The sequence below is a fragment of the Cryptotermes secundus genome, unplaced genomic scaffold, assembly GCF_002891405.2.
Source record: "Cryptotermes secundus unplaced genomic scaffold, Csec_1.0 scaffold159, whole genome shotgun sequence".
Taxonomy (NCBI): Eukaryota; Metazoa; Arthropoda; class Insecta; order Blattodea; family Kalotermitidae; genus Cryptotermes; species Cryptotermes secundus.
Window position 1 is genome coordinate 3384357 of NW_019725416.1, and position 11021 is coordinate 3395377.

Below are 11021 nucleotides of genomic sequence, written 5' to 3' on the forward strand. Positions count from 1 at the left end.
TAGAGCGTTAGAGCTGCATTGGCTTGCTCGGTCTGTAAGGGTCAATATGCAGCGCACAACACCGAGCTGGTCACCTCAAGCGTTAACAGTTCTGCATGTGTTCGGCAAGTGCCCTGTTCTGCTTCTGAAGGAGTGCAGGTCTCCTTACCCAGATTCTCGGTTCCTCTACAGCAGTTCAGGAAATGTGATTTAAAATGGGCTACGACCGATTCTCCTGTTCTTTAATGTTACTAAGCAGTCACTTTCCGACCTGGCCGTGCCATAGCTTAGGCGATAAGTCGCCGGCTTCAGGGTTCGAGCCCAGGTCAGGTCATGTGGGATTTGTGGTGGACAAAGTGGCACTGGGGCAAGTTTTGTCCGAGTACTTCGGTTTCCCCTACCAATTCTCATTTCACCGACTGCTCGATATTCATCATCTATCATCCGTGGCTGGTACAATAGGCCAATTACTGGCCGACGTACCACGTGGACTGTCTCACCACACCAAGAAATTAACAAAAAAAAACTTCCGACCGCTGCGTCGTTACGCATTCTAAAAATAAAGGTGCTCATTTGTTCAAAAGCTTCTTTTCGATGAAATGTCTTCTTGAGCTGTTCAAAATTATTAATTTTTTAAAATATCAAATTATGTGATGGAATTGAAAGTTCCATCACCATGTTCACAAAAGTTCAGTCGTCAAATCATATCCAGAGCCTGCTGAACCCAGTTCACACCTTCACATACCCATTTTTATAATGTGACGGAGTACAAAGGAGTACAATGGAGTAGTGAAGTTTATTTCAGTTGCGTGTCATAATAGTTCCAGTGGAGTGTCCAGTCGGAAGAAGATGACAGTGTGTCAGATTTGTGAACTGTTGCAACCAGTTGTATAAAGGTCCAATAAATTCGATCATCAAAAACAAAAACCCGTCTTATTAGTCACGCAAACCCGGATACGTGACAATATGTTGATTAAATCTTCAGGGTCGAAGTGTAAGCCAAGCAAGAAAACAACATGAAGCAGGTAGCAAACAGAACTCGGACTTTACGGTGTTATATCACAGAAAGAATTCCACATGGTTCAAAATACTTAAACTTAACGTATTTAAAAATTATTTGCACGTAGAAACCCAGGATAAAAGTCCGTAATTTCTCCTGTAATATGAAGGAATTGATGTTTAAGTAATTACGTCTCGGGGATATGTTATATTGAGGTGTAGCAAATATATAGGCAACGAGGTGAAGTATTAATCATGTAATTCTTGATATTATCGCTTCAAAATAATAGGCTGTACACTCAAGGAGCGGGAAGGAGCTAGAGGATATAAATGAAATCAGTGGATCGTGCTGGAAGGAGAGAAAGAGCAAAGACCCACGTAATAATGGTCGAGGGCAGGAAGGGGGGAGGGGGCTTTGTGTCATGTGCAGACTGCGCAATTGTTCTCAAAATTTATAGCACGAGGAAGCAAGATATGAATCCTGACAATTTACTGCTCGTGCTCTCTCTCTCTCTCTCTCTCTCTCTCTCTCCCATATCGTAACCCACACACAAACGGTTACATAGATAATTTGACAATCACGTGACATATGCTGCTCTATTCTTCATATTGAAAACCAAAGACTTTCTTGGTTCTGGATAGGATTTGAATATTTGTATGGCTAGGAAATGTTGTATGCTAGGTAGGAATAGTTGGTAATGGAGTATGTCTGGTTTTAAAATGTCATCTCACTTAGATGAAATAGCATGTAACTTCAGAGTTATGTAAGATTTGAGGTTTTCACTGCGGTGAGTATGGAGAATTCCGTTTTCTATGATGTGATTTCTCCCTCGTATTTTACCTCCATGAAGGCGTAAGACTCGTAATGTTAATTGTTCTGCTGCTTACATGTATGTCTGTTGTTTGTGTACTCGTTATATATAAGAGTTTGTGTTTTATAGGCCGCTATTCTTATGAATTAAGGTTGTTTTCCGGACTTCTGCTTGCCTTTTTATATGCGACCTACATAATATTTGGAGCGGCAGGAAGTAGTCCTCGTCTCTTTATTGGTTGTACCCATCCAAGGCAATGATAAGTATATGAACAAAGAAAAACTCCTGGAAAATCCCTAACAATTTTTAGGGTAGTTTTAACCGCGTATAAAGCTTCCTTCATCGGTTTGTATCTTGAAGTTCGTCTATATTATATTAAAAATTGCTGTTCCTACCTCACAGAAAACATAGAATGATTCCGTTACAGTGACTGATTCGTTCATCTTCTACTTATATTCCTGAAACAGGAAACACTCGTGAAGTGCTTCGTTTCAATTCAATTTCTTAAACTGAGACAGTCGGTAGTGCCCCTTGGACGGGAGATCAGCCTGTCGTAAGGCCGCCACTTAATACAATCAGGTTTCCATGCCTTGAGTGGAATTCGAACCAAAGTTTCCGGTGTTCGAGCGGGCGAAGACATTTCGTGCCTTAGACCTCGCGGCCACTGTCATCGGCCAATTCATTAACTTACTTACTTACTCATGGAGCTGAGCTCTTCTTGAGGAGCCGCCAATTCTGCAGCTACTCTAGAATTTCCCAGCATTTTATGGAACCCGAAGGTTCATCACCGTGTTCACAAGAGCCCTCCACTGGTCCCTATCCTGAGCCAGATCTATCCAATCCACACCATTCCATCCTATCCCTCTAAGATCCATTCTAATATTGTCCACCCACATACGCCTTGGTCTTCCCTGTGGTCTCTTTCCTTCTGGCTTTCCCACCAATATCCTATACGTATTCCTCGTCTCCCCCATTAGTGATTAGAAAAATAATCGCTGTGTATTTTGACAATTATTATAAGCAAATAAACAGATTATATGGCAAAATGCAGTTTCTTTAATGCTAAGTAGGAGGCATATGTTGTAACAATCGCTTTAATGGGTTTGTAAAGGTAAAAAGAAGTAAAATTTGTCCCTGCGCTTAACTAATTAAGCACTACGCAATGAAGACGTATGGGGGGGGGTGAATATCTATATTTTCTTGACCTCGGCAAGGGTTTTGTGAAGACGACATTTAATTCGCCGAGTTTATTTGTGGGCCTCGCTTGGTTCTGTTTAATTACGTACTGTTACATAACTTCGCCTTCGCGTGTTTATGACCCCTGTTTTGTTTTCGGAGGTCACGGGTACGAATATCGGCCTGGAGCCCGGATGTACGGACTGAAATTTTCCGTGATTTCCCTCTATATCTTCAGGAAAAGCCGGCATAGTATCCCAAATTAGGTCACAACTGCTTCCTTTCACATTAATTTCAATTAATTATTCGTACTTATCGTTCAGCGCTAGTTTCTGCGCTACTGATATCCTCGTTAAACAGCAAATAAGTAAACAGCGTAACTGACTGATCTTTGTAATGGAGATACAGGGTGTTTTCTTGGAGGTATGAACAGACAATCCATAACTCTATGTATAAAATGCATAACGATGTGGATGATATGTTTGAGTCAGTATTGCAGCGTCAATCTTGCAAGGCGAAGAACAACTTCTGTAACTTGCCTTTAGATAGCAGCGACACTGCCGGTCACGGTAGCCGAGCGATCTAAAGTATGTACTGTCCTCTCTCGTTCAGAAGCCGAGATCATGTGTTCGAATCCCACAAAATGCATGGATGTTTGATATATGTATATGTTTATTCTGTGTTTGTGTTGTCCTGTGTTTAGGTAAGGCCTTGCGACGAGCTGATCACTCGTCCGAGGAGTCCTACCGTCTGTAAAATGATCATGAAACTGAAAATCAGAGGCCAGGTCCCAAAGGGGCTGTAGAGCAAGTGAAAAAGAAAGCAGCAACACTTAGTTACATATTTTTATTATATGAACTTAATAAAATATATATATCGTTCAATAACTTTAATTTTATTGACGTTAGATTTTCTTTGTTTGACTAAGTTCCTTTTCAGAGTTACAAAAATATTACACATACATAATAATCTATTTTCTTAGCAGACTCTATGCTTCATATTCATAATGTTATTAATAATAGCAACAATGTCCCATTGAAATATTAACGGCCTTTATGCTACTTGAAATATTATTGAAACAGCTTCGCCTTGTAGAGATTAAGCAATGGAGTGTGATACTGTGAACAGTAATTACTGAACCATCACTCACACACCCACCGCAGAGACCCAGAATCTTCTCTCGACTCTGATAACATCAATCTCTTCCGGACTTATATTTTTCCAAGAATTTATCGTCATTTGTTGCTGGATTGTCTGTAGCTACGGACGCTGTTTCATTAAGTTTTGAAAACCAAGTAACAATATGGCGGAGAGACGCCAGGAAGATCATTATATACGGGTCGCGGGTCTCTTTCGGTCGACTGAAACTCACAGATAAATAAACTTTGTGTGACTACTGGTTGTGCCATCTGACAGCGTCCGAACAAATTACATACGAAATGCTACACTTTCATCATACTGACAGCGGTACAGAGGCAGGATCTAATGTCTGGTACACATTAACCATCCGTTAGAATCCTATAAAATAAACTAATATGTTGTCTTTCATGCATATGTCTCATAATGTATTATTGTCACTTGCATTGTCAGGCCATCTGCTGAAGCTCGCTGTTATGTATATATCTATCTTACTGAACCATGTATCGAAAAAGGATTAAGTGAACATTGGACTGATTATAAGCTTCTTTTGATGTCGGCGCCAGAACCATTGCTTCTTCCCCGTTGTTATTACCCACAACGTAAAGAGTTACAGGCTCAAATTATTCATGTTTTAATTCTATGTTATTAGTTTAACTTCATTCTGCTCCATAACACTAGTTAATTATCATAAAATGATTTGACAACACCGTCCAGTGTGACTTAGTTTATATATATTTATGTATTATATAATATATATGATATAATAATATATTATATCTTCATAAGGCAATAACAGTATACTAAGGAAGTACTATTACATAGATCATAATACACATGCTTAAATTTTTGTATAAAAACTTGTATTTTTATTATTAGGGCTAAAGATATTTGAGCCGGTCACGGTAGCCGAGCGGTCTAAGGCATGTACTGTCTTCGCTCGCTTGGAAACCGGGATCGTGGGTTTGAATCCCACTCAAGGCATGGATGTTTGGTTTGTGTGTGCGCGCTTTTCAGTGTTTGTGTACAAGTAGAGGCCTTGCGACGAGCTGATCACCCGCTCAAGGAGTTCTACCGAATGTGTAAGATCTAGAAAAACCGAAGTGAACGGAGAAGTACATGGAGGTAGGCCTAGGCCCACTGGGGCTGTAGTGTCAAGGGAAAAAAAAAAAGATGTTTGAGTTAATAACATGTTAGTAATGTCTTAATATTTAAAATCTTGAATCGCTGATGTTTGTATCTTCGTGCCTCTTTTGTCAAGACGGGAGATTGGGGTGTTATTTTCCGTCCTCTGAGGTTCAAGCAGCGTATTTCATCCCCCCCCCCTTTTGTATGGTTCGTGAAGGATCTGTGTTGTTGTCCTGTTGTTTCTCCTTTCATTGTTTATTGAGGCTATATGGTATTACTTTGTGATTCATGCCAATTACATTGAAAAGAGCTCTTTAGTTGCTGATTATCACTCGAGTTGTCAAGAAGTCCCCCACCCCTTAATGAAACCTTATGATTCATCGCCGTGTTCACAAGAGACCTCCTGAATTAGATGAATTCAATTAAAACCTTCGCATTCTCATTCTACGCGACACAAATAATAATATTTTTTTCGCCTATATCTAGGTTTCGAAATGTTCTCTTCCCTTCCGGTTTCCAGATCAGAATTGTGTACTCATTTCTTATCTCTCCCTGATATGATCACCCTATTACTAATATGTTTGAAGAGTACAAATTATGAATTTGATCACATTGGCAGTGCGGTCTCTTTTGTACGGCCTTTGTAATTTCGAACATTAAAATCATTGTAACATTTTAGGTTTTCACGGCGGTGATTATGAAGAAAGCAGTCTTCTGGGATGTGGCACCGTGTAGATGTTGTGTTGTCCGACGTTTCGGAGGAAAGTATCGCCTCCATCTTCAGGATAGAAGGAAAAATAAGAAACGTCGGTTAACACCACATCTACACGGTGCTACATCCCAGAGGACTGCTTTCTTTATTAAAATCATTGTTTCGAATCCAAGTTGGGGCGTGTTTGTGCTTTTTCTCTGTATTTGTGTTGCCCCCCTCCCCCCTCTAGATAAAGGACTTACTTAGAGCCAATACTGCGTCCAGGGAGTCCTACCAATCGCCTAAAATGTGAATGCTTTCAGAAGTTAATTCCGAAACCGTAGAGACCAGAAGACAATATTCGCAAAGGCTGAAGAAGTGCGTTCTCACATTACTGTCTGTTCCTCTGTCTGTCTCTATTTCTCTTTCCGTTTCGCTTACGTCCAAATATTCTCCCCGGCATGTTTTTCTTAAATGCATTAAATTTATAATTTGTGGTTAAGGAGAGGGCTCAAGTTTGACACCCATGCAGTTTTTTCACTCAATAACCGAAATTATGATTAAAGACTGACACGTTGTACATACTGCTCTGACCTTCCTGCCAGCGTTAACTGCGTCAGATAAGGTAAGCACATCGGGATTTGAAGAAAATCGATTATTCTTTTCGGTTTTTCTGAGAAAGACATGAGCACTATATAGCGTGTTTGTATGGGTTGTTACAGAATGAACTTTAAAAGTTATAAGTTAATGAAAAATGTTATAGTCCGCCAGACCTACTTTGAATTTATTAATAGTAAATTTCCAATATTATATTTCAGCATCCTGTTACACTCACACAATATATATGGACAAATACCGTCTTAAGTGCAACAATTTTATTGTAGTTTTTACTTCTTTTTTCCTCCTCCACACTACATGTTTCGGCCCTAAATGGCCATCATCAGGTGTGTATCACTCACGTAGCTGTTACACTGTTGTTAAAATTTAAAATCACCAGTCTTTCTAATTGTATAAAATCTTTGTTAATCTACACGCGTCGATTTGATTTTTAAATTAGCACTTTTTAAACTTTAATTCAAGTTAAAATGTCTATAAGATCTCTGTTCTTTCTTTTTCAAATTTTTTAGTTAAAATTTTTTTCAGGGTACATGCCCTATATCTACGGTGCTGCAGCGGCCACTTCTTGTTTTTATCGTTGTTCATGTGTTGTTCAGTGCAGGCGCTCTCTGTGTGTGTCGCTGCTTATCTTTAATACGTTTTCTAAATTTCTAAATTTCCGCTTGTAAGGACGTAGCAGTCCCTATCAGAACTCTATAATGATCAATGTCCTTAGAGTAACAAAGCATCCACACTTAAAACAGCGAGATTGAGGTTTTCTCAGAAATTTCTTGATTTTTATGGCTCATTTTACAACTTTGTCAGTATCTCACACTCTATAACGTCTAATGGAAGAATGCAGTTTGAACAGTGAATACATGTACAAAAGAATGTGGCAGGAAGCGATGGTTAATCGATTACTGCACGTAGTATCCCGGCATGTTACTGGAGGGACTGAGGAAAACTACGAGAAATATCGCTCAGAATAGCCGGTGTCCCGGGCGAGATTTGAGCTGAGTACCTCGCGTGGTCGGTATAGCGACTGGCTAAGTGCTGGACGACCGAGAGTTCGGAGTTCGAGTCCCAGTATGGTCAAAAATTTCTCTTCTACACATCGTCCAGATTGGCTCTGGGGTCCAGCCAGTCTCCTATCCAATTGGTACCGGGGGTTCTTTCCCCGGTAGTAAAGCGGCCGGGACGTGAAGCTGACCACTCACCTACAAGTAGTACGGAAGCCAAGAAAATGTGGGTCTATACATCCACTCCTCCATACACCTTCATGGTATAGTGCTTAATTAAACACAAGGGCAACTTTACCTTACATTACCCTACTATACTTTACTTTACCTCCACAATAGAAGTAGATTGTTACCCCTACACGAACCTGCTTCTTAATTTATTTCATTGGTCATGCTTTGTGTTATTAATAGTCCTTTGAAAGTTTACTCGGATGGTTAAAATGTAAACAGAAATAGAACTTACAACTCTCGCAGAGAATGGAACAAACCTGTTGGCACCTCATCGCGCTCTCACGTTCATTCTGTACGGTAGATGTGGACACCACTCAACGCTTTGGCTATCCGGTTAGTTCCGTTGAGATCGCCTTAGCTGCAGTGGCTTAAACAAAACGTTCTTTCCGGACATGTTACAGGGAAGAAGGGATGCTGACTTGGATGTAGGTTTCTTGGACCATGAAGCAATTTGCAAATGCAATCCGTCAGTCCACATCCTAGAATTTTACCGGTTCAATGTTGTTCATTACATAAAGTACCATTGAGTATAAAAACAATTAATATGATAATTAGGACCAAGGAAACGAAAATAATATGGAAATATTAAAATTTGAGAAAACAAATTCACTTTCTGAAGTCTATAACGTTATAATATAAAAAGCAAAATTGTTCCTGTGTCTATTTCATTAAACATTATGTCATGAAAGCGTATGGGGGAGTGGAGATATAGATGCATGTTTTCTTGACCTCGGCACTAGATGCAGGTGAGTGGTCAGCGTCACGCCCCCACCGCTTTACCGCTCACTGAAATAGCCCAACCTACCCATTGGATAAGAGGCTGGGTGGCCCTAGAGTCGGTCTCCATGCTGTTGAGTAGAGAGAAATCTTGGTCCTGCCGTGATCAACCCCAGCGCCCAGCCCTTAATCCGTTGCTATACCGACTGAGCTATCCAGACTTCATAACAATTTATCGTATAAACTTTAATGCAAAATAATTGAAGTTCTTCGTGATTTTCGTTCTCTGTGTGTATACACTTTTCCCTCACAGCTTACTNCTTGGACCATGAAGCTATTTGCAAATGTCATCCGTCAGTCCACATCCTAGAACTTTACCGGTTTAATGTTGTTCATTACATAAAGTACCATTGAGTATAAAAACAATGAATATGATAATTAGACCAAGGAAACGAAATAATATGGAAATATTAAAGTTTGACAAAACAAATTCACTTTCTGAGGTCTATAACGTTATAATGTAAAAAGCAAAATTGTTCTTGTGGCTAGTTCATTAAGCATTATGTCATGAAAGCGATGGGGAGTGGAGATATAGATGCATGTTTTCTTGACCTCGGCACTAGATGCAGGTCAGTGGTCAGCGTCACGTCCCTACCGCTTTACCCCTCCCGGAAATAGCCCACCCTGCCCATTGGATAAGAGGCTGGGTGGCCCTAGAGTCGGTCTCTATGCTGTTGAGTAGAGAGAAATCTTGCTCCTGCCGTGATCAACCCCAGCGTCCAGCCCTTAATCCTTTGCTATACCGACTGATCTATCCAGACTTCATAACAATTTATCGTATAAACTTTAATGCAAAATAATTGAAGTTCTTCGTGATTTTCGTTCTCTGTGTGTATACACTTTTCCCTCACAGCTTACTTTAGCTTACTCACATACCATGAAGATGGAAACGGAAGGTTCTTCAGAAACACTGCCACATTTCTATCACACTGCACGGCGTCTGAGTCCAAAAAAAAAACATACGTGCGACTTTTTGTTTAGATCTTAAATACGTCTGAATAATAACATGAAATAATTATTTATTGGCAATAAAGCGGGCTGGCACTTGGCGTCCTCTCCTGTTCACATGGGTGATTGTTATTGTACNCAGTGGTCAGCGTCACGTCCCTACCGCTTTACCCCTCCCGGAAATAGCCCACCCTGCCCATTGGATAAGAGGCTGGGTGGCCCTAGAGTCGGTCTCTATGCTGTTGAGTAGAGAGAAATCTTGCTCCTGCCGTGATCAACCCCAGCGTCCAGCCCTTAATCCTTTGCTATACCGACTGATCTATCCAGACTTCATAACAATTTATCGTATAAACTTTAATGCAAAATAATTGAAGTTCTTCGTGATTTTCGTTCTCTGTGTGTATACACTTTTCCCTCACAGCTTACTTTAGCTTACTCACATACCATGAAGATGGAAACGGAAGGTTCTTCAGAAACACTGCCACATTTCTATCACACTGCACGGCGTCTGAGTCCAAAAAAAACATACGTGCGACTTTTTGTTTAGATCTTAGATACGTCTGAATAATAACATGAAATAATTATTTATTGGGAATAAAGCGGGCTGGCACTTGGCGTCCTCTCCTGTTCACATGGGTGATTGTTATTGTACAGAGACATGTAGACAAAGTCACGTATAATCTCTGTCACTTTTAAATTAATTTTAATGTCTTTTTACATTCGATTATTATTTGGAGCTACGGGTTCTATTTCAATCATTATTAATATTTCCGACGGCGGGGTTGTAATCGAAAATAGGTCATAGCGATCACCAGTTATACGTAGACGAAATCAGAACCAATCCCAAACACTGTGTATCAGGAATACTATATTTCCGGCAAAGGAAATGCCCAATGCTCTATATCAGTTGCAGTCTCATTCAGCCACCCTTCCACTTATCCATTCTATTCATTCATCCACACACAGATGTCTTGTTTCTGTAAACAGGATAACGGAACTCAAATGTTGTACACATATGCCTCATAGTACCTACATTTTATTGCTTTCAAGGATTGCGGTAGTGGATTGACATTGTTGGTTTATAAATCGTTTGAATTGTCTGTCTTTTGTTTCAGCTGGAGGGAAACTGCACTGATTGACTGCGGGGGACATAGCTCCCGGTAAGTGTATGGCCACCTCACTCATTAGCATAATCTCTACACTTCTACACACTCTACAGTGTTTTTCTTTTACGAGCTCTACGGCCAGCCAATAGCGAGGTCTTATATTATCGGTACCTGTAGTTTTGTGTTACTCTTAGCTGAATGGATCCTATGTTATTTTAATGAAGCTGTATCAATTGCTGCAGATAATTAGCGTGGAATTGTTTCAATAAAAGGCTTGCTGAATTTATGGACTAATGACTGACCACTGCTTTTTCAAGCACCGCACCATAGAGGCAATGTGTCCATTTTTACCAGTATCCACTTATTGGATGCAAATTTGTGTTAGTCTTCACTATATTCTTGTGACCGGAGGTTTTTTTTT

At 40.1% G+C, this 11021-nt stretch overlaps 1 long non-coding RNA gene across 1 annotated transcript in view; it reads left to right on the forward strand.

Annotated features, from left to right (window-relative positions):
- Positions 1-10642, forward strand: part of LOC117282225 — a 412080-nt gene extending 401438 nt beyond the window's left edge. The window contains exon 4 of the long non-coding RNA XR_004512888.1: positions 10610-10642. This is a non-coding gene — a long non-coding RNA (uncharacterized LOC117282225). The remainder of the gene's footprint in view (positions 1-10609) is intronic.
- The last annotated feature ends 379 nt before the right edge of the window (positions 10643-11021 follow it).